We start from the raw sequence: 25896 nt of genomic DNA, 5'->3' as shown, positions 1-25896 counted from the left end.
AATAGCCAATGCAAAATAAAATAGCCAATTAAAAATAAAAAAAGCCAATGCTAAATAAATAGCCCATACAAAATAATTTAGCCAATGCTAAAACATAAACGATGCAAAATATATAGCCGATGCAAAATAAATAGCGAATGAAAAATAAATAGCGAATACAAAATAAATAGCCGATGAAAAATGAATGCCCATACAAAATATATAGCTGATACAAAATCAATAGCCAAGGCAAAATAAATAGCTGATGCAAAAACAAATAGCCGATGCAAAATGAATAGCCGATGCAAAATAAATAGCCGACGCAAAATAAAAAGCCTATGCCAAATAAATAGCTGATGCAAAATAAATAGCTGATTTCAAATAAATAGCCGATGAAAAATATATAGCCGATGCAAAATAAATAGCCGATGCAAAAATAAATAGCCGATGCAATATAAAAAGCCTATGCCAAATAAATAGTCGATGCCAAATAAATAACTGATTTCAAATAAATAGCCAATGCAAAATAAATAGCCAATGTAAAATAAATAGCCGATGCAAAATATATAGCCGATGTCAAATAAATAGCAGATGCAAAATAAATAGCCAATGTCCTATAAATATCCGATGCAAAATGAATGCTGATGAAAAATAAATATCCTATGCAAAATAAATAGCTGATGCAAAATAAATAGCTGATGCAAAACAAATAGCCAATGCAAAATAAATAGCCAATGCAAAATAAATAGCTGATGCAAAATAAATAGCCAATGCAAAATAAATAGCCAATGCAAAATAAATAGCGGATGAAAAATAACTAGCCAATGCAAAATAAATAGCCAATGCAAAATAAACAGCCGATGCAAAATAAATAGCCAATGCAAAATAAATAGCTGATGCAAAATAAATAGCCAATGCAAAATAAATAGCTGATTCAAAATAAATAGCCAATGCAAAATAAATAGCCGATGCAAAATATATAGCCAATGCAAAATAAATAGCTGATTCAAAATAAATAGCCGATTAAAAATAAATAGCCGATTAAAAATAAATAGCCGATTAAAAATAAATAGCCGATACAAAATTAATGCTGATGCTAAAATAAATAGCCAATGCAAAATCAATAGCCGATGCAAAATAAATAGCTGATGCAAAATAAATATCCGATTCAAAATAAATAGCTGATGCAAAATAAATAGCCGATGCAAAACAAATAGCTGATGCAAAATAAATAGCCGATTAAAAATAAATAGCCGATACAAAATTAATGCTGATGCTAAAATAAATAGCTGATGCAAAATAAATAGCCGATCCAAAATAAATAGCTGAGTCAAAATAAATAGCCAATGCAATATAAATAGCCAATGCAAAATAAATAGCCGATGCAAAATATATAGCTGATGCAAAATAAATAGCTGATGCAAAATAATAGCGGATGCAAAATAAATAGCCGATGCAAAATAAATAGCTGATGCAAAATAAATAGCCGATTCAAAATAAATAGCTGATGCAAAATAAATAGCCGATGCAAAATAAATAGCTGATGCAAAATAAATAGCCGATGCAAAATGAATGCTAATTAAAATAAAATGGTGATGCATAATAAATAGCCAATGCAAAATAAATAGCCAATGCAAAATAAATAGCTGATGCAAAATAAATAGCCAATGCAAAATAAATTGCTGATGCAAAATAAATAGCCAATGCAAAAAAAAAATAGCCATAGCAAAATAAATAGCCAATGCCAAATAAATAGCCAATGCAAAAAAAATAGCTGATGCAAAATAAATAGCCAATGCAAAATAAATTGCCAATGCAAAATAAATAGCGGATGCAAAATAAATAGCCAATGCAAAATAAATAGCCAATGCAAAATAAATAGCCGATGCAAAATAAATAGCCAATGCAAAATAAATAGCGGATGCAAAATAAATAGCCAATGCAAAATAAATAGCCGATGCAAAATAAATAGCCAATGCAAAATAAATAGCCAATGCAAAATAAATAGCGCATGCAAAATGAATAGCCAATGAAAAATAAATAGCCAATGCAAAATAAGCAGCCGATGCAAAATAAATAGCCAATGCAAAATAAATAGCTGATGCAAAATTAATAGCCAATGCAAAATAAATAGCCAATGCAATATAAATAGCCAATGCAAAATAAATAGCCGATGCAAAATAAATAGCCAATGTAAAATAAATAGCTGATGCAAAATAAATAGCCGATTAAAAATAAATAGCCGATACAAAATGAATGCTGATGCAAAATACATAGCTGATGCACAATAAATAGCTGATGCAAAATAAATAGCTGATACAAAATAAATAGCTGATGCAAAATAAATAGCCAATGCAAAATAAATAGCCGATTAAAAATAAATAGCCGATACAAAATGAATGCTGATGCAAAAACAAAATAGCTGATGCAATATAAATAGCCAATGCAAAATAAATAGCCGATGCAAAATAAATAGCTGATGCAAAATAAATAGCCGATGCAAAATAAATAGCTGAGTCAAAATAAATAGCCAATGCAATATAAATAGCCGATGCAAAATAAATAGCCGATGCCAAATATATAGCTGATGCAAAATAAATAGCTGATGCAAAATAAATAGCTGATGCAATATAAATAGCCAATGCAAAATAAATAGCCGATGCAAAATAAATAGCCGATGCAAAATATATAGCTGATGCAAAATAAATAGCTGATGCAAAATAAATAGCTGATGCAAAATAAATAGCTGATGCAATATAAATAGCCAATGCAAAATAAATAGCCGATGCAAAATAAATAGCCGATGCAAAATATATAACTGATGCAAAATAAATAGCTGATGCAAAATAAATAGCTGATGCAAAATAAATAGCTGATGCAATATAAATAGCCAATGCAAAATAAATAGCCGATGCAAAATAAATAGCCGATGCAAAATATATAGCTGATGCAAAATAAATAGCTGATGCAAAATAAATAGCTGATGCAATATAAATAGCCAATGCAAAATAAATAGCCGATGCAAAATACATAGCTGATGCAAAATAAATAGCCGATGCAAAATAAATAGCTGAGTTAAAATAAATAGCCAATGCAATATAAATAGCCAATGCAAAATAAATAGCCAATGCAAAATATATAGCTGATGCAAAATAAATAGCTGATGCAAAATAAATAGCGGATGCAAAATAAATAGCCAATTAAAAATAAATAGCCGATACAAAATGAACGCTGATGCAAAATAAATAGCTGATGCAAAATAAATAGCTGATGCAAAATAAATAGCTGATGAACATAAATAGCTGATGCAAAATTAATAGTGGATGCAAAATAAATTGCCGATGCAAAATAAATAGCTGATGCAAAATAAATAGCCGATGCAAAATAAATAGCTGATGCAAAATAAATAGCCGATGCAAAATAAATAGCTGATGCAAAATAAATAGCCGATGCAAAATGAATGCTAATTCAAAATAAATAGCTGATGCAAAGTAAATAGCTGATGCAAAATAAATAGCCTATGAAAAATATATAGCCAATTCAAAATTAATACCTGATGCAAAATAAATAGCTGATGCAAAATAAATAACTGATGCTTAATACATAGCTAATGAAAAATATATAGCCAATTCAAAATAGATCGCCGATGCTAAATAAATAGCCTATTCACAATATATAACCGATTCTAAATAAATAGCTGATGCCAAATAAATAGCTGATGCAAAATAAATAGCCAATGCAAAATAAATAGCCAATGAAAAATAAATAGGTTATGCAAAATAAATGCTGATGCAAAATAAATAGCTGATGCAAATTAATAGCTGCTGAAAAATAAATCGGCGATGCTAAATAAATAACCAATTATAAATATATTGCCGATGCTAAATAAATAGCTGATGCAAAATTAATAGCTGATGCAAAAAAAATAGCTGATGCAAAATAAATAGCTGATGAAAAATTAAAAGCCAATCCAAAATAATAGCCAATGCAAAATAAATAGCCGATGAAAAAAAAATAGCAGTTTCTCTATGAATAGCCGATGAAAAATAAATAGCCGATGCCAAATATATAGCCAATGCAAAATCAATATCCGATGCAAAATGAATAGTGTATGAAAAATAAATAGCTGATGCAAAATAAATAGCGGATGACAAATAAATAGCTGATTAAAAATAAATAGGTTATGCAAAATGAATGCTGATGCAAAATAAATAGCCGATGCAAAGTAAATAGCCAATGCTAAATAAATAGATTATGCAAAATAAATACCTGATGCAAAATAAATAGCCAAAAAAAAATAAATAGCCGATACAAAATGAATGCTGATACAAAATAAATAACCAATGCAAAATAAATAGCTCATGCAAAAAAATAGCTGGTGCAAAATAAATAGCCGATGCAAAATATATAGCTGATGCAAAATAAATAGCTGATGCAAAATAAATAGCTGATGCAAAATAAATAGCCAATGCAAAAGAAATCGCTGAGTCAAAATAAATAGCCAATGCAATATAAATAGCCAATGCAAAATAAATAGCCGATGCAAAATATATAGCTGATGCAAAATAAATAGCTGATGCAAAATAAATAGCCAATGCAAAATAAATAGCCGATTAAAAATAAATAGCCGATACAAAATGAATGCTGATGCAAAAACAAAATAGCTGATGCAATATAAATAGCCAATGCAAAATAAATAGCCGATGCAAAATAAATAGCTGATGCAAAATAAATAGCCAATGCAAAATAAATAGCCGATGCAAAATAAATAACCAATGCAAAATAAATAGCCAATGCAAAATGACTAACCAATGCAAAATGGATAGCGAATGCAAAATAAATAACCAATGCAAAATAAATAGCTGATGCAAAATTAATAGTGGATGCAAAATAAATAGCTGATGCAAAATAAATAACCAATGCAAAATGAATAGCGAATGCAAAATAAATAACCAATGCAAAATAAATAACCAATGCAAAATGAATAGCGAATGCCAAATAAATAACCAATGCAAAATAAATAGCCGATGCAAAATACATAGCTGATGAAAAATAAATAGTATAGGCAAAATAAATCGCTGATACAAAATGAATAGCCAATGCAAAATATTAGCCAATAACAAATCAATAGCCAAGGCGAAAAATAGCTGATGCAAAATCAATATCCATGAAAAGTAAAGATTCGATGCACAATAAATAGCCGATGCAAAATAAATAACCGACTAAAAATAAATAGGTTATCCAAAATAAAAGCAGATGCAAAATAAATGAATAGCCAATGCAAAATAAAATAGCCAATTAAAAATAAAAAAAGCCAATGCTAAATAAATAGCCCATACAAAATAATTTAGCCAATGCTAAAACATAAACGATGCAAAATATATAGCCGATGCAAAATAAATAGCGAATGAAAAATAAATAGCGAATACAAAATAAATAGCCGATGAAAAATGAATGCCCATACAAAATATATAGCTGATACAAAATCAATAGCCAAGGCAAAATAAATAGCTGATGCAAAAACAAATAGCCGATGCAAAATGAATAGCCGATGCAAAATAAATAGCCGACGCAAAATAAAAAGCCTATGCCAAATAAATAGCCGATGCAAAATAAATAGCTGATTTCAAATAAATAGCCGATGAAAAATATATAGCCGATGCAAAATAAATAGCCGATGCAAAAATAAATAGCCGATGCAATATAAAAAGCCTATGCCAAATAAATAGTCGATGCCAAATAAATAACTGATTTCAAATAAATAGCCAATGCAAAATAAATAGACAATGTAAAATAAATAGCCGATGCAAAATATATAGCCGATGTCAAATAAATAGCAGATGCAAAATAAATAGCCAATGTCCTATAAATATCCGATACAAAATGAATGCTGATGAAAAATAAATATCCTATGCAAAATAAATAGCTGATGCAAAATAAATAGCTGATGCAAAACAAATAGCCAATGCAAAATAAATAGCCAATGCAAAATAAATAGCTGATGCAAAATAAATAGCCAATGCAAAATAAATAGCCAATGCAAAATAAATAGCGGATGAAAAATAACTAGCCAATGCAAAATAAATAGCCAATGCAAAATAAACAGCCGATGCAAAATAAATAGCCAATGCAAAATAAATAGCTGATGCAAAATAAATAGCCAATGCAAAATAAAAATCCAATGCAATTTAAATAGCCAATGCAAAATAAATAGCCGATGCAAAATATATAGCCAATGCAAAATAAATAGCTGATTCAAAATAAATAGCCGATTAAAAATAAATAGCCGATTAAAAATAAATAGCCGATTAAAAATAAATAGCCGATACAAAATGAATGCTGATGCAAAATAAATAGCTGATGCAAAATAAATAGCCGATGCTAAATAAATAGCCGATTAAAAATAAATAGCAGATACAAAATTAATGCTGATGCTAAAATAAATAGCTGATGCCAAATAAATAGCCGATGCAAAATAAATAGCTGAGTCAAAATAAATAGCCAATGCAATATAAATAGCCAATGCAAAATAAATAGCCGATGCAAAATATATAGCTGATGCAAAATAAATAGCTGATGCAAAATAATAGCGGATGCAAAATAAATAGCCGATGCAAAATAAATAGCTGATGCAAAATAAATATCCGATTCAAAATAAATAGCTGATGCAAAATAAATAGCCGATGCAAAATAAATAGCTGATGCAAAATAAATAGCCGATTAAAAATAAATAGCCGATACAAAATTAATGCTGATGCTAAAATAAATAGCTGATGCAAAATAAATAGCCGATCCAAAATAAATAGCTGAGTCAAAATAAATAGCCAATGCAATATAAATAGCCAATGCAAAATAAATAGCCGATGCAAAATATATAGCTGATGCAAAATAAATAGCTGATGCAAAATAATAGCGGATGCAAAATAAATAGCCGATGCAAAATAAATAGCTGATGCAAGATAAATAGCCGATTCAAAATAAATAGCTGATGCAAAATAAATAGCCGATGCAAAATAAATAGCTGATGCAAAATAAATAGCCGATGCAAAATGAATGCTAATTAAAATAAAATGGTGATGCATAATAAATAGCCAATGCAAAATAAATAGCCAATGCAAAATAAATAGCTGATGCAAAATAAATAGCCAATGCAAAATAAATTGCTGATACAAAATAAATAGCCAATGCAAAAAAAAATAGCCATAGCAAAATAAATAGCCAATGCCAAATAAATAGCCAATGCAAAATAAATAGCTGATGCAAAATAAATAGCCAATGCAAAATAAATTGCCAATGCAAAATAAATAGCGGATGCAAAATAAATAGCCAATGCAAAATAAATAGCCAATGCAAAATAAATAGCCGATGCAAAATAAATAGCCAATGCAAAATAAATAGCGGATGCAAAATAAATAGCCAATGCAAAATAAATAGCCGATGCAAAATAAATAGCCAATGCAAAATAAATAGCCAATGCAAAATAAATAGCGCATGCAAAATGAATAGCCAATGAAAAATAAATAGCCAATGCAAAATAAGCAGCCGATGCAAAATAAATAGCCAATGCAAAATAAATAGCTGATGCAAAATTAATAGCCAATGCAAAATAAATAGCCAATGCAATATAAATAGCCAATGCAAAATAAATAGCCGATGCAAAATAAATAGCCAATGTAAAATAAATAGCTGATGCAAAATAAATAGCCGATTAAAAATAAATAGCCGATACAAAATGAATGCTGATGCAAAATACATAGCTGATGCACAATAAATAGCTGATGCAAAATAAATAGCTGATGCAAAATAAATAGCCGATGCAAAATAAATAGCTGATGCAAAATAAATAGCCGATTAAAAATAAATAGCCGATACAAGATGAATGCTGATGCAAAATAAATAGCTGAGTCAAAATAAATAGCCAATGCAATATAAATAGCTGAGTCAAACTTAATAGCCGATGCAAAATAAATAGCTCAGTCAAAATAAATAGCCGATGCAAAATAAATAGCCAATGCAATATAAATAGCCAATGCAATATAAATAGCCGATGCAAAATAAATAGCCGATGCAAAATATATAGCTGATGCAAAATAAATAGCTGATGCAAAATAAATAGCTGATGCAAAATAAATAGCCAATGCAAAAGAAATCGCTGAGTCAAAATAAATAGCCAATGCAATATAAATAGCCAATGCAAAATAAATAGCCGATGCAAAATATATAGCTGATGCAAAATAAATAGCTGATGCAAAATAAATAGCCAATGCAAAATAAATAGCCGATTAAAAATAAATAGCCGATACAAAATGAATGCTGATGCAAAAACAAAATAGCTGATGCAATATAAATAGCCAATGCAAAATAAATAGCCGATGCAAAATAAATAGCTGATGCAAAATAAATAGCCGATGCAAAATAAATAGCTGAGTCAAAATAAATAGCCAATGCAATATAAATAGCCGATGCAAAATAAATAGCCGATGCCAAATATATAGCTGATGCAAAATAAATAGCTGATGCAAAATAAATAGCTGATGCAATATAAATAGCCAATGCAAAATAAATAGCCGATGCAAAATAAATAGCCGATGCAAAATATATAGCTGATGCAAAATAAATAGCTGATGCAAAATAAATAGCTGATGCAAAATAAATAGCTGATGCAATATAAATAGCCAATGCAAAATAAATAGCCGATGCAAAATAAATAGCCGATGCAAAATATATAACTGATGCAAAATAAATAGCTGATGCAAAATAAATAGCTGATGCAAAATAAATAGCTGATGCAATATAAATAGCCAATGCAAAATAAATAGCCGATGCAAAATAAATAGCCGATGCAAAATATATAGCTGATGCAAAATAAATAGCTGATGCAAAATAAATAGCTGATGCAATATAAATAGCCAATGCAAAATAAATAGCCGATGCAAAATACATAGCTGATGCAAAATAAATAGCCGATGCAAAATAAATAGCTGAGTCAAAATAAATAGCCAATGCAATATAAATAGCCAATGCAAAATAAATAGCCAATGCAAAATATATAGCTGATGCAAAATAAATAGCTGATGCAAAATAAATAGCGGATGCAAAATAAATAGCCAATTAAAAATAAATAGCCGATACAAAATGAACGCTGATGCAAAATAAATAGCTGATGCAAAATAAATAGCTGATGCAAAATAAATAGCTGATGAACATAAATAGCTGATGCAAAATTAATAGTGGATGCAAAATAAATTGCCGATGCAAAATAAATAGCTGATGCAAAATAAATAGCCGATGCAAAATAAATAGCTGATGCAAAATAAATAGCCGATGCAAAATAAATAGCTGATGCAAAATAAATAGCCGATGCAAAATGAATGCTAATTCAAAATAAATAGTTGATGCAAAGTAAATAGCTGATGCAAAATAAATAGCCTATGAAAAATATATAGCCAATTCAAAATTAATACCTGATGCAAAATAAATAGCTGATGCAAAATAAATAACTGATGCTTAATACATAGCTAATGAAAAATATATAGCCAATTCAAAATAGATCGCCGATGCTAAATAAATAGCCTATTCACAATATATAACCGATTCTAAATAAATAGCTGATGCCAAATAAATAGCTGATGCAAAATAAATAGCCAATGCAAAATAAATAGCCAATGAAAAATAAATAGGTTATGCAAAATAAATGCTGATGCAAAATAAATAGCTGATGCAAATTAATAGCTGCTGAAAAATAAATCGGCGATGCTAAATAAATAACCAATTATAAATATATTGCCGATGCTAAATAAATAGCTGATGCAAAATTAATAGCTGATGCAAAAAAAATAGCTGATGCAAAATAAATAGCTGATGAAAAATTAAAAGCCAATCCAAAATAATAGCCAATGCAAAATAAATAGCCGATGAAAAAAAAATAGCAGTTTCTCTATGAATAGCCGATGAAAAATAAATAGCCGATGCCAAATATATAGCCAATGCAAAATCAATATCCGATGCAAAATGAATAGTGTATGAAAAATAAATAGCTGATGCAAAATAAATAGCGGATGACAAATAAATAGCTGATTAAAAATAAATAGGTTATGCAAAATGAATGCTGATGCAAAATAAATAGCCGATGCAAAGTAAATAGCCAATGCTAAATAAATAGATTATGCAAAATAAATACCTGATGCAAAATAAATAGCCAATAAAAAATAAATAGCCGATACAAAATGAATGCTGATACAAAATAAATAACCAATGCAAAATAAATAGCTGATGCAAAAAAATAGCTGGTGCAAAATAAATAGCCGATGCAAAATATATAGCTGATGCAAAATAAATAGCTGATGCAAAATAAATAGCTGATGCAAAATAAATAGCCAATGCAAAAGAAATCGCTGAGTCAAAATAAATAGCCAATGCAATATAAATAGCCAATGCAAAATAAATAGCCGATGCAAAATATATAGCTGATGCAAAATAAATAGCTGATGCAAAATAAATAGCCAATGCAAAATAAATAGCCGATTAAAAATAAATAGCCGATACAAAATGAATGCTGATGCAAAAACAAAATAGCTGATGCAATATAAATAGCCAATGCAAAATAAATAGCCGATGCAAAATAAATAGCTGATGCAAAATAAATAGCCGATGCAAAATAAATAGCTGAGTCAAAATAAATAGCCAATGCAATATAAATAGCCGATGCAAAATAAATAGCCGATGCCAAATATATAGCTGATTCAAAATAAATAGCTGATGCAAAATAAATAGCTGATGCAATATAAATAGCCAATGCAAAATAAATAGCCGATGCAAAATAAATAGCCGATGCAAAATATATAGCTGATGCAAAATAAATAGCTGATGCAAAATAAATAGCTGATGCAAAATAAATAGCTGATGCAATATAAATAGCCAATGCAAAATAAATAGCCGATGCAAAATAAATAGCCGATGCAAAATATATAACTGATGCAAAATAAATAGCTGGTGCAAAATAAATAGCTGATGCAAAATAAATAGCTGATGCAATATAAATAGCCAATGCAAAATAAATAGCCGATGCAAAATAAATAGCCGATGCAAAATATATAGCTGATGCAAAATAAATAGCTGATGCAAAATAAATAGCTGATGCAATATAAATAGCCAATGCAAAATAAATAGCCGATGCAAAATACATAGCTGATGCAAAATAAATAGCCGATGCAAAATAAATAGCTGAGTCAAAATAAATAGCGAATGCAATATAAATAGCCAATGCAAAATAAATAGCCAATGCAAAATATATAGCTGATGCAAAATAAATAGCTGATGCAAAATAAATAGCGGATGCAAAATAAATAGCCAATTAAAAATAAATAGCCGATACAAAATGAACGCTGATGCAAAATAAATAGCTGATGCAAAATAAATAGCTGATGCAAAATAAATAGCTGATGAACATAAATAGCTGATGCAAAATTAATAGTGGATGCAAAATAAATTGCCGATGCAAAATAAATAGCTGATGCAAAATAAATAGCCGATGCAAAATAAATAGCTGATGCAAAATATATAGCCGATGCAAAATAAATAGCTGATGCAAAATAAATAGCCGATGCAAAATGAATGCTAATTCAAAATAAATAGTTGATGCAAAGTAAATAGCTGATGCAAAATAAATAGCCTATGAAAAATATATAGCCAATTCAAAATTAATACCTGATGCAAAATAAATAGCTGATGCAAAATAAATAACTGATGCTTAATACATAGCTAATGAAAAATATATAGCCAATTCAAAATAGATCGCCGATGCTAAATAAATAGCCTATTCACAATATATAACCGATTCTAAATAAATAGCTGATGCCAAATAAATAGCTGATGCAAAATAAATAGCCAATGCAAAATAAATAGCCAATGAAAAATAAATAGGTTATGCAAAATAAATGCTGATGCAAAATAAATAGCTGATGCAAATTAATAGCTGCTGAAAAATAAATCGGCGATGCTAAATAAATAACCAATTATAAATATATTGCCGATGCTAAATAAATAGCTGATGCAAAATTAATAGCTGATGCAAAAAAAATAGCTGATGCAAAATAAATAGCTGATGAAAAATTAAAAGCCAATCCAAAATAATAGCCAATGCAAAATAAATAGCCGATGAAAAAAAAATAGCAGTTTCTCTATGAATAGCCGATGAAAAATAAATAGCCGATGCCAAATATATAGCCAATGCAAAATCAATATCCGATGCAAAATGAATAGTGTATGAAAAATAAATAGCTGATGCAAAATAAATAGCGGATGACAAATAAATAGCTGATTAAAAATAAATAGGTTATGTAAAATGAATGCTGATGCAAAATAAATAGCCGATGCAAAGTAAATAGCCAATGCTAAATAAATAGATTATGCAAAATAAATACCTGATGCAAAATAAATAGCCAATAAAAAATAAATAGCCGATACAAAATGAATGCTGATACAAAATAAATAACCAATGCAAAATAAATAGCTGATGCAAAAAAATAGCTGGTGCAAAATAAATAGCCGATGCAAAATAAATAGCCAATGCAAAATAAATATGTTATGCATAAATAATGCTGATGCAAAATAAATAACTGATGCAAAATAAATAGCCGATGCAAAATAAATAGCCGCTGAAAAATACATATGTTATGCATAAATAATGCTGATGCAAAATAAATAGCTGATGCAAAATAAAGAGACGTTTCTAAATAAATAGCTGATGCAAAATAAATAGCTGATGCAAATTTAATGCCGATGCAAAATAAATAGCCGATGCAAAATAAATAGCTGATGCCAAATATATAGCCGATTAAAAATAAATAGCCAATGCAAAATAAATATCTGATGCAAAATAAATGTCTGATTCAAAATAAATAGCCAATTCAAAACGAATAGCCAATGCTAAAATAAATGTCTGATTCAAAATAAATAGCCAATGCAAAATAAATAGCAGATGCAAAATAAATAGCTGATTCCAAATATATAGCCGATGAAAAATAAATAGCAGATGAAAAATAAATTGCAGATGCAAAATAAATAGCCAATACAAAATAAATAGCTGATGCAAAATAAATAGCCGATGCAAAATGAATGCTAATGCAAAATAAATTGCTGATGCATAATAAATAGCCAATGCAAAATAAATAGCCAATGCAAAATAAATAGCGGATGCAAAATAAATAGCCAATGCAAAATAAATAGCCGATGCAAAATAAATAGCCAATGCAAAATAAATAGCCAATGCAAAATAAATAGCGGATGCAAAATGAATAGCCAATGAAAAATAAATAGCCAATGCAAAATAAGCAGCCGATGCAAAATAAATAGCCAATGCAAAATAAATAGCTGATGCAAAATTAATAGCCAATGCAAAATAAATAGCCAATGCAATATAAATAGCCAATGCAAAATAAATAGCCGATGCAAAATAAATAGCCAATGCAAAATAAATAGCTGATGCAAAATAAATAGCCGATTAAAAATAAATAGCCGATACAAAATGAATGCTGATGCAAAATACATAGCTGATGCACAATAAATAGCCGATGCAAAATAAATAGCTGATACAAAATAAATAGCTGATGCAAAATAAATAGCCGATGCAAAATAAATAGCTGATGCAAAATAAATAGCCGATTAAAAATAAATAGCCGATACAAGATGAATGCTGATGCAAAATAAATAGCTGAGTCAAAATAAATAGCCAATGCAATATAAATAGCTGAGTCAAACTTAATAGCCGATGCAAAATAAATAGCTCAGTCAAAATAAATAGCCGATGCAAAATAAATAGCCAATGCAATATAAATAGCCAATGCAATATAAATAGCCGATGCAAAATAAATAGCCGATGCAAAATATATAGCTGATGCAAAATAAATAGCTGATGCAAAATAAATAGCTGATGCAAAATAAATAGCCAATGCAAAAGAAATCGCTGAGTCAAAATAAATAGCCAATGCAATATAAATAGCCAATGCAAAATAAATAGCCGATGCAAAATATATAGCTGATGCAAAATAAATAGCTGATGCAAAATAAATAGCCAATGCAAAATAAATAGCCGATTAAAAATAAATAGCCGATACAAAATGAATGCTGATGCAAAAACAAAATAGCTGATGCAATATAAATAGCCAATGCAAAATAAATAGCCGATGCAAAATAAATAGCTTATGCAAAATAAATAGCCGATGCAAAATAAATAGCTGAGTCAAAATAAATAGCCAATGCAATATAAATAGCCGATGCAAAATAAATAGCCGATGCCAAATATATAGCTGATGCAAAATAAATAGCTGATGCAAAATAAATAGCTGATGCAATATAAATAGCCAATGCAAAATAAATAGCCGATGCAAAATAAATAGCCGATGCAAAATATATAGCTGATGCAAAATAAATAGCTGATGCAAAATAAATAGCTGATGCAAAATAAATAGCTGATGCAATATAAATAGCCAATGCAAAATAAATAGCCGATGCAAAATAAATAGCCGATGCAAAATATATAACTGATGCAAAATAAATAGCTGATGCAAAATAAATAGCTGATGCAAAATAAATAGCTGATGCAATATAAATAGCCAATGCAAAATAAATAGCCGATGCAAAATAAATAGCCGATGCAAAATATATAGCTGATGCAAAATAAATAGCTGATGCAAAATAAATAGCTGATGCAATATAAATAGCCAATGCAAAATAAATAGCCGATGCAAAATACATAGCTGATGCAAAATAAATAGCCGATGCAAAATAAATAGCTGAGTCAAAATAAATAGCCAATGCAATATAAATAGCCAATGCAAAATAAATAGCCAATGCAAAATATATAGCTGATGCAAAATAAATAGCTGATGCAAAATAAATAGCGGATGCAAAATAAATAGCCAATTAAAAATAAATAGCCGATACAAAATGAACGCTGATGCAAAATAAATAGCTGATGCAAAATAAATAGCTGATGCAAAATAAATAGCTGATGAACATAAATAGCTGATGCAAAATTAATAGTGGATGCAAAATAAATTGCCGATGCAAAATAAATAGCTGATGCAAAATAAATAGCCGATGCAAAATAAATAGCTGATGCAAAATAAATAGCCGATGCAAAATAAATAGCTGATGCAAAATAAATAGCCGATGCAAAATGAATGCTAATTCAAAATAAATAGTTGATGCAAAGTAAATAGCTGATGCAAAATAAATAGCCTATGAAAAATATATAGCCAATTCAAAATTAATACCTGATGCAAAATAAATAGCTGATGCAAAATAAATAACTGATGCTTAATACATAGCTAATGAAAAATATATAGCCAATTCAAAATAGATCGCCGATGCTAAATAAATAGCCTATTCACAATATATAACCGATTCTAAATAAATAGATGATGCCAAATAAATAGCTGATGCAAAATAAATAGCCAATGCAAAATAAATAGCCAATGAAAAATAAATAGGTTATGCAAAATAAATGCTGATGCAAAATAAATAGCTGATGCAAATTAATAGCTGCTGAAAAATAAATCGGCGATGCTAAATAAATAACCAATTATAAATATATTGCCGATGCTAAATAAATAGCTGATGCAAAATTAATAGCTGATGCAAAAAAAATAGCTGATGCAAAATAAATAGCTGATGAAAAATTAAAAGCCAATCCAAAATAATAGCCAATGCAAAATAAATAGCCGATGAAAAAAAAATAGCAGTTTCTCTATGAATAGCCGATGAAAAATAAATAGCCGATGCCAAATATATAGCCAATGCAAAATCAATATCCGATGCAAAATGAATAGTGTATGAAAAATAAATAGCTGATGCAAAATAAATAGCGGATGACAAATAAATAGCTGATTAAAAATAAATAGGTTATGCAAAATGAATGCTGATGCAAAATAAATAGCCGATGCAAAGTAAATAGCCAATGCTAAATAAATAGATTATGCAAAATAAATACCTGATGCAAAATAAATAGCCAATAAAAAATAAATAGCCGATACAAAATGAATGCTGATACAAAATAAATAACCAATGCAAAATAAATAGCTGATGCAAAAAAATAGCTGGTGCAAAATAAATAGCCGATGCAAAATAAATAGCCAATGCAAAATAAATATGTTATGCATAAATAATGCTGATGCAAAATAAATAACTGATGCAAAATAAATAGCCGATGCAAAATAAATAGCCGCTGAAAAATACATATGTTATGCATAAATAATGCTGATGCAAAATAAATAGCTGATGCAAAATAAAGAGACGTTTCTAAATAAATAGCTGATGCAAAATAAATAGCTGATGCAAATTTAATGCCGATGCAAAATAAATAGCCGATGCAAAATAAATAGCTGATGCCAAATATATAGCCTATTAAAAATAAATAGCCAATGCAAAATAAATATCTGATGCAAAATAAATGTCTGATTCAAAATAAATAGCCAATTCAAAACAAATAGCCAATGCTAAAATAAATGTCTTATTCAAAATAAATAGCCAATGCAAAATAAATAGCAGATGCAAAATAAATAGCTGATTCCAAATATATAGCCGATGAAAAATAAATAGCCGATGAAAAATAAATAGCAGATGAAAAATAAATTGCAGATGCAAAATAAATAGCCAATACAAAATAAATAGCTGATGCAAAATAAATAGCCGATGCAAAATGAATGCTAATGCAAAATAAATTGCTGATGCATAATAAATAGCCAATGCAAAATAAATAGCCAATGCAAAATAAATAGCTGATGCAAAATAAATAGCCAACGCAAAATAAATAGCCAATGCAAAATTAATAGCCAATGCAAAATAAATAGCCGATGCAAAATAAATAGCTGATGCAAAATAAATAGCCAATGCAAAATAAATAGCTGATGCAAAATAAATAGCTGATGCAAAATAAATAGCCAATGAAAAATAAATAGCCAATGCAAAATAAATAGATGATGCAAAATAAATAGCCAATGCAAAGTAAATAGCCAATGCCAAAACAATAGCCAATGCCAAATAAATAGCCAATGCAAAATAAATAGCTGATGCAAAACAAATAGCCAATGCAAAATAAATAGCCAATGCAAAGTAAATAGCCAATGCAAAATAAATAGCTGATGCAAAATAAATAGCCAATGCAAAATAAATAGCCAATGCAAAATAAATAGCCAATGCAAAATAAATAGCCAATGCAAAATAAATAGCGGATGCAAAATAAATAGCCAATGCAAAATAAATAGCTGATGCAAAATAAATAGCTGATACAAAATAAATAGATAATGCAAAATAAATAGCCGATGCAAAATAAATAGCCAATGCAAAATAAATAGCAGATGCAAAATAAATAGCCAATGCAAAATAAATAGCTGATGCAAAATAAATAGCCAATGCAAAATAAATAGCCAATGCAAGATAAATAACCAATGCCAAATAAATAGCCAATGCAAAATAAACAGCCGATGCAAAATAAATAGCCAATGCAAAATAAATAGCTGATGCAAAATAAATAGCCAATGCAAAATAAATAGCCAATGCAATACAAATAGCCAATGCAAAATAAATAGCCGATGCAAAATAAATAGCCTATGCAAAATAAATAGCTGATGCAAAATAAATAGCTGATGCAAAATAAATAGCCGATTAAAAATAAATAGCCGATACAAAATGAATGCTGATGCAAAATAAATAGCTGATGCAAAATAAATAGCCGATGCAAAATAAATAGCCAATGCAAAATAAATAGCCAATTAAAAATAAATAGCCGATACAAAATTAATGCTGATGCAAAATAAATAGCTGATGCAAAATAAATAGCCGATGGAAAATAAATAGCTGAGCCAAAATAAATAGCCTATGCAATATAAATAGCCAAGGCAAAATAAATAGCCGATGCAAAATATATAGCTGATGCAAAATAAATAGCTGATGCAAAATAAATAGCGGATACAAAATAAATAGCCAATTAAAAATAAATAGCCGATACAAAATGAATGCTGATGCAAAATAAATAGTCAATGCAAAATAAATTTCTGATGCAAAATTAATAGTGGATGCAAAATAAATTGCCGATGCAAAATAAATAGCGTATGCAAAATTAATAGCCGATTCAAAATAAATAGCTGATGCAAAATAAATAGCCGATGCAAAATAAATAGCTGATGCAAAATAAATAGCCGATGCAAAATGAATGCTAATTCAAAATAAATTGCTGATGCATAATAAATAGCCAATGCAAAATAAATAGCCAATGCAAAGTAAATAGCTGATGCAAAATAAATAGCCAATGCAAAATAAATTGCTGATGCAAAATAAATAGCTGATGCAAAATAAATAGCTGATGCAAAAAAAATAGCTGATGAAAAATAAATAGCCAATGCAAAATAAATAGCCGATGCAAAATAAATAGCCAATGCAAAATAAATAGCTGATGCAAAATAAATAGCCAATGCAAAATAAATAGCCAATGTAATATGAATAGCCAATGCAAAATAAATAGCCGATGCAAGATAAATAGCTGATGCAAAATAAATAGCTGATGCAAAATAAATAGCAGATGCAAAATAAATAGCTGATGAAAAATAAATAGCCAATGCAAAATAAATAGCGGATGCAAAATAAATAGCCAATGCAAAATAAATAGCCAATGCAAAATAAATAGCCAATGCAAAATAAATAGCGGATGCAAAATAAATAGCCAATGCAAAATAAATAGCTGATGCAAAATAAATAGCCATTGCAAAATAAATAACCAATGCAAAATAAATAGCCGATGCAAAATAAATAGTCAATGCAAAATAGATAGCCAATGCAAAATAAATAGCTGATGCAAAATAAATACCTTATGCAAAATAAATAGCCGATGCAAAATAAAAAGCCAATGCAAAATAAATAGCCAATGCAAAATAAATAGATAATGCAAAATAAATAGCCGATTTAAAATAAATAGCCGATACAAAATGAATGCTGATGCAATATAAATAGCTGATGCAAAATAAATAGTTGATGCAAAATAAATAGCTGATGCAAAATAAATAGCCGATGGAAAATAAATAGCTGAGTCAAAATAAATAGCCAATGGAATATAAATAGCCAATGCAAAATAAATAGCCGATGCAAAATATATAGCTGATGCAAAATAAATAGCTGATGCAAAATAAATAGCCGATGCAAAATAAATAGCCGATGCAAAATAAATAGCTGATGCAAAATAAATAGCTGATGAACATAAATAGCTGATGCAAAATTAATAGTGGATGCAAAATAAATTGCCGATGCAAAATAAATAGCTGATGCAAAATAAATAGCCGATGCAAAATAAATAGCTGATGCAAAATAAATAGCCGATGCAAAATAAATAGCTGATGCAAAATAAATAGCCGATGCAAAATGAATGCTAATTCAAAATAAATAGCCGATGCAAAGTAAATAGCTGATGCAAAATAAATAGCCTATAAAAAATATATAGCCAATGCAAAATTAATACCTGATGCAAAATAAATAGCTGATGCAAAATAAATAACTGATGCTTAATACATAGCCAATGAAAAATATATAGCCAATGCAAAATAGATCGCCGATGCTAAATAAATAGCCTTTTCACAATATATAACCGATTCTAAATAAATAGCTGATGCCAAATAAATAGCTGATGCAAAATAAATAGCCAATGCAAAACAAATAGCCAATGAAAAATAAATAGGTTATGCAAAATAAGTGCTGATGCAAAATAAATAGCTGATGCAAATTAATAGCTGCTGCAAAATAAATCGGAGATGCTAAATAAATAACCAATTATAAATATATTGCCGATGCTAAATAAATAGCTGATGCAAAATTAATAGCTGATGCAAAATAAATAGCTGATGCAAAATAAATAGCTGATGAAAAATAAACAGCCGATGCAAAATAATAGCCAATGCAAAATAAATAGCCGATGAAAAATAAATAGCAGTGTTTATATGAATAGCCGATGAAAAATAAATAGCCGATGCCAAATATATAGCCAATGAAAAATAAATATCTGATTCAAAATAAATAGCTGATGCAAACTAAATAGCCAATGCAAAATCAATATCCGATGCAAAATGAATAGCGTATGAAAAATAAATAGCTGATGCAAAATAAATAGCGGATGACAAATAAATAGCTGATTAAAAATAAATAGGTTGTGCAAAATGAATGCTGATGCAAAATATATAGCCGATGCAAAGTAAATAGCCAATGCTAAATAAATAGATTATGCCAAATAAATACCTGATGCAAAATAAATAGCCAATAAAAAATAAATAGCCGATACAAAATGAATGCTGATACAAAATAAATAACCAATGCAAAATAAATAGCTGATGCAAAATAAATTGCTGGTGCAAAATAAATAGCCGATGCAAAATAAATAGCCGATGCAAAATAAATATTTTATGCATAAATAATGCTGATGCAAAATAAATAACTGATGCAAAAAATATAGCCGATGCAAAATAAATAGCCGCTGAAAAATAAATATGTTATGCATAAATAATACTGATGCAAAATAAATAGCTGATGCAAAATAAATAGCCGTTTCTAAATAAATAGCTGATGCAAAATAAATAGCTGATGCCAAATATGTAGCCGATTAAAAATAAATAGCTGATGCCAAATATATAGCCGATTAAAAATAAATAGCCAATGCAAAATAAATATCTGATGCAAAATAAATGTCTGATGCAAAATAAATAGCCAATTCAAAATAAATGTCTGATGCAAAATAAATAGCCAATGCAAAATAAATGTCTGATTCAAAATACATAGCCAATGCAAAATAAATAGCCGATGCAAAATAAATAGCTGATGCCAAATATATAGCCGATGAAAAATAAATAGCCGATGAAAAATAAATAGCAGATGAAAAATAAATAGCAGATGCAAAATAAATAGTCAATGCAAAATAAATAGCTGATGCAAAATAAATAGCTGATGTAAAATAAATAGCCAATGCAAAATAAATAGCTGATGCAAAATAAATAGCCAATGCAAAATAAATAGCTGATGCAAAATAAATAGCCGATGAAAAATATATAGCCGATGAAAAATAAATAGCCGATGCAGAATAAATAGCCGATGCAAAATAAATGGCAATGCAAAATTTATAGCCGATGCAAAATAAATAGCCAACTAGTAAACTCCATCAATATCGTTGAGTTGATCAATTTGACTGCTCCAAGGCTTTTTGACCTAAATATTTTTATCAATCAAAATATGTGTAAAAAATATTAATTCGTTTGGGAAGCGAGAAATATATGCCCCCCCCCCGCCCAAAAAACTCCATTTTAATTCTCCTATTAGGTTGAGAAGAAAGTTCTTTCGGAATTTTTAGTTTGGATTTTAAATGATGTATTTTCAAATTAGTTTTCGTTGTAAATACCTTTATGCTATATGTCATTTTAAAAAGCATTTTCGTTCTAATTATTTGAATTACAATCGTTTTAAAACAATTGCTTTCTTTTCAGAACGTTGAATACAAAATGGAGAAAAATCAAATTCACACAATTTTTCTTATTTCTATTCAAGCTAGGCAGAAAAGCTGTTGAAACAATTCACGATATCAACGAAGCGTTTGGTCCAGAAACTACTACTGAACGCACAGTACAATGGTAATTTAAAAAAATCACGGTGGCGACGGGAGTTTTGAAGATGATGAGCATAGAGATCAGCCATCGGATGCTGACAATGATCAAGTAAGAGCCTGCTTTCGAGAACTTGCTTTTGAATTAGACGTAACGTATACGACGATTTCCAACCACTTGAGAGAGATTGGAAAGACAAAAAAACTTGTTAAATGGATGTCTTACGAATTGAACAACAACCAAAGGAAACGTCGTTATGAAGTGCCATCTTCCCTTCTTTTATGCAACAAGAACGACTCGTTTCTCGACCGGATTGTGACTTGTGATGAAAAGTGGGGTATTTTTTATGAAAACTGGCGATGCTCAGCTCAGTGGTTAGACGCCAATGAAGCTCTACAACAGTTCCCGAAGCCAGAGTTGCACCAAAAGAAGATCATGAAGTCAGTTTGGTGGCCTTTAATCGGTCTTATCTTTTACAGTTTGTTTGAATGCAAGGGTAAACCATATCAGCAGAAAAGAACTGTAAACAATTGATGAAATGCATCAGAAACTTCGACAACAACATCCAGCATTAGTCAGCAAGAAAGGTCCAATCCTCCTTCTCGACACGTTGCTAAATCGACTCCACAGAAATTGAACGAATTGGGCTATGAAACTCTTCCTCATCCACCATACTCTCTAGACCTCTTACCTTCTGACTACCACTTTTTCAAGCATCTCGAAACCTTTCTGCGTGAGAAATGCTTCAAAAACCTAAGCGATATAAAAAATGCCTTCAGCGACTTCATTGCCTCCAAAACGCAGGATTTTTACGGTGCTATGTGAACTTTCTTGTCAACCTGATAATTGGCCGTAATTTAGAATTTACTCAAAAAAATTATCGCAATATGTTTCTGTCTATTACTCTCGCCCTCCCTCAATGCATTTTATCATGCTGACCCTCCATTGTACTTTACAAAGTTTCCCCCCCCTCTCTCTCTCTCTCTCTTTCTCTCTCTCTCTCTTTCTCTCTCTCTCTCACACACACACACACTTAACAGTCGAAGGTATTAAAACAAATTATAAAACAGAAAATGGAAATATTCACGCATTTTATAAAAATAGCCAACAATACAAAAAGAAACAAAAACAAATATACAACAAATAAATGTTACCAAAGGCAAGATAAGTTTCCCTCGACAGAAATATAAGGGCGCTTTTACACTATTAGAACGAGATTTTGTAGCGGATAAATGGAGTTTTCAGATGAAAACAATGGTTTCTACTGATTTTTTTTTTTCAATTTTGTCTAATAAATTACAATTGTAGTTTCCAAATCATACAGTCGAAATTACCTGAATATTACTAAATTATTTAAAAAAAAAAAAAAAACTTTAATCGTGGCAGCAGGTGAAAAATTGCTGCCATCTTGTTTAAATCAAAACGGAAAAATACCCCCCCCTTTTGAACTCTTCTTTGTCTTACGTTCGTTTTCATCAAATTCTATTTTCTATTTTCTTTAATAAATAATTTTCTACCTTATCGATTTTCGTAATTTTTGGATATAATCATCTTAAAAAGTACAAGGAATACGTAGATGACATTGTTTACATGTGAAATTCAGTTTTACGATTTCCAAAATCTCGTCCTAATAGTGTAGAAGCGCCAATATAAGCTATGTACTACTACACTGCATAAGTTTTTACGCGCGAGCGCGTGGTATAATTTATTTTAAGGTGTTTCTTAATAATAATAATAATAATAATAATAATAATAATAATAATGATAATAAGTTTGAAATAATTTAAAAAAACATAGTTAGTGTAAACCGTGAGGTTAGAATGAGAAAAATGGCTGATGTAAGACGGTCACGTTTGGTATCTCAAATAACCAATTCTAAATCGAAAATACATTTAAAATATATATATATATATATATATATATATATATATATATATATATATATATATATATATATATATATATATATAATTATCCCGGTAGGTAGAAGAGTAATTTATTTTACCTTTGCTAACACTTATTTAATATATATGGTGTTTTTGTTTTGTTTGTCCTCTTTTGTGTGCGTTTGTAGGGGGGGGGTCTTGTTAAAATGGCTGAATGGTCGACTATAAACAAATGGGATTCACCAATGTAGTTATGCCCGTAGCTGGAGAGTAAAATTGTGATAAAGAAAAAGAAAGAAGGGGATATAGCGGATAAATTTTGGAATTTTGTCTCTATTTAAAAAATCTAATCCGAGCTCTTTTCTTTTTTTTTTTTTTACATGGAGGTCACCAGTAAATACCTCAATAGCTGACTCAACGGGGCACAACAATTTTCCATCAGTAACTGAATTAATAGGAAGTTTATGTCAGCTTTGCTTGCTGAGTGAGAAAATTGAACTGAATGTTTTTGGTAATAGTTTTATACTTGATGTATTTTTGAAATCATTTTACTGAATTTTAACATGATTGGGAGAAACCTTGAGAAAGTGTTCTACATTTCTTTTCGTATGATACTTATTGAAGTACTTTAGCATCATATGCAGCCCGGCTAGCTCAGTCGGTAGAGCACGAGACTCTTAATCTCGGGGTCGTGGGTTCGAGCCCCACGTTGGGCGTACTATTTTGTTTCTAAAAAAATAATGTTTGCTCTAGATGTTATCTATTCAGGTGTCACGGGGGTTCATAACGATAGCGTAACAATAAGCAAGTTTGCTTAGCTTTTTGGTTGAGATCAAAGCGTATCAAAGTGTAGTATCTGTTCATACTACATTTTTTTTCTTTCGCGTGAGGCAGTGCTGTTCTGGCGACACATTCTTGTGCCCGAAAAACATTGACAAGCTCTACTCTCTTTTTTGGGGGGCGGGGGGGGGGTCCGTCCGCAACCGGCGCAACCCTACTTTGTTTATCTTTCTCTGTTCTCCCCACCCCGTGAGAGGGGATCCGAGCGGATAATTACGACCTTCTCGCGCGAAGGATTGTCGAACACACTTTCTCTCTTCCATTCGATTAACACCCTACTCCCCCTCTAAGTTCTATCTCCCCCTCTTGCCGCCTTTAACGCCACTTCTTTTTGGTGCCGAAGTCGGCTCCCCATTTTGGACGCTTGATCCACGTCGGTCAAAACCGTGATATTTGGACTTTACATTACCCTTTGACCAACTATGGAGACTGCGGACACCAGAAGAAAGATACCAGAACCAGCGACAACCCCCTGCACGGAAGCCCACACGAGAGAGACGCTCCCCCAAAGGACAACTTCGAAAATGTGGGAGCAGCATTAAAAATGAGAGGGGCATACTGCTCGGATCAACTTAAGGAAGAGACAGCAGCCCCAAAAGACTTTGCCCGGGGAGAGGCTCCCCACGAGGGCAGCTCCCCCAAAAAGGGAGCTAAACAACAAATTGAAAGGGCAGACTGCTTGGAATCGTTTGAAAAAAAAGGCAGTAGCACCAAAAGACTTTACGAGGGGAAGCCTCCCCAGAAGTGCAGCTCTGCCAAAGAAGGAGACAAATCCCAAACTGATGGGGCGTACTATCCGGAATCACAAAATAAGGGAGCAGCAGCCCCAGTAAATCCGATCAAGAGAGAGGCGTCCCAAAAAGGAGGCTCCTCAAAAAAGGGAGACAAAACGAGGCCCAACCCCACAAAGAACACTACCAACCAACCACCAGCAAAATCAGCATAGGTAAGGACCTCGAACTCAAAACTGACCCCGGAGGATTACAGAACCTTTTACCTACAGGCACGTTCGCGTATGTTTTTGCTGCGCGCGCTTTCACATATAACAATGGCCATCACTTATAACACAAAGAATTACGTTACTTAATATCCGGAAAACTACTTATTTGCGGAACCTTTAAATACGATATTCGTTTTCAGCATACCTGAAAACCTCCAAAGTCGTCATTTTTAAGGAAAATGTTATGATTCAAGTAAGAATTTACCATTTTTTTTTATTGATTTATTTTCTTTTTAGGGGTTAATTTTAATGATAAAAAAAACACCAACTCTTCATTATCTTGAAAATTCATTATGTCGTTTCTGTTTTCAACAAATATGGCCGCCGCGTGATATTATTACCTGAAACGTGCAGAAAAGTCTGTTCTCAATATCGTAAAAACCTAGTTGCCGGCACCAATATTAAATGCGATATTCGTTTTCAGCACAGCCGAAAACCTCTTGAAAACAGTTTTTTAAAGGTAGGTTTAACGTTGGTCTACCAGGCCACAATTACCGTATTATATATTTGTTTTTTTGTTTTTTTGTTTTTTGTTTTGTTTGTTTTTCGTTTGTTCTTTCTT

General features: G+C 30.2%; 1 non-coding gene across 1 annotated transcript; it reads left to right on the top strand.

Annotated features, from left to right (window-relative positions):
* Positions 1-24137: 24137 nt before the first annotated feature.
* On the top strand, positions 24138-24210 carry Trnak-cuu (transfer RNA lysine (anticodon CUU)). Its single transcript has one exon. It is a non-coding gene; the product is annotated as a tRNA-Lys (tRNA).
* Positions 24211-25896: the final 1686 nt, after the last annotated feature.

The sequence above is a fragment of the Euprymna scolopes genome, chromosome 18, assembly GCF_053919585.1.
Source record: "Euprymna scolopes isolate OS-2025 chromosome 18, ASM5391958v1, whole genome shotgun sequence".
NCBI classification, from domain to species: Eukaryota; Metazoa; Mollusca; class Cephalopoda; order Sepiida; family Sepiolidae; genus Euprymna; species Euprymna scolopes.
The sequence above is the reverse complement of the archived record's forward strand: the minus strand, read 5'-3'. Positions and strand labels throughout refer to the sequence as shown.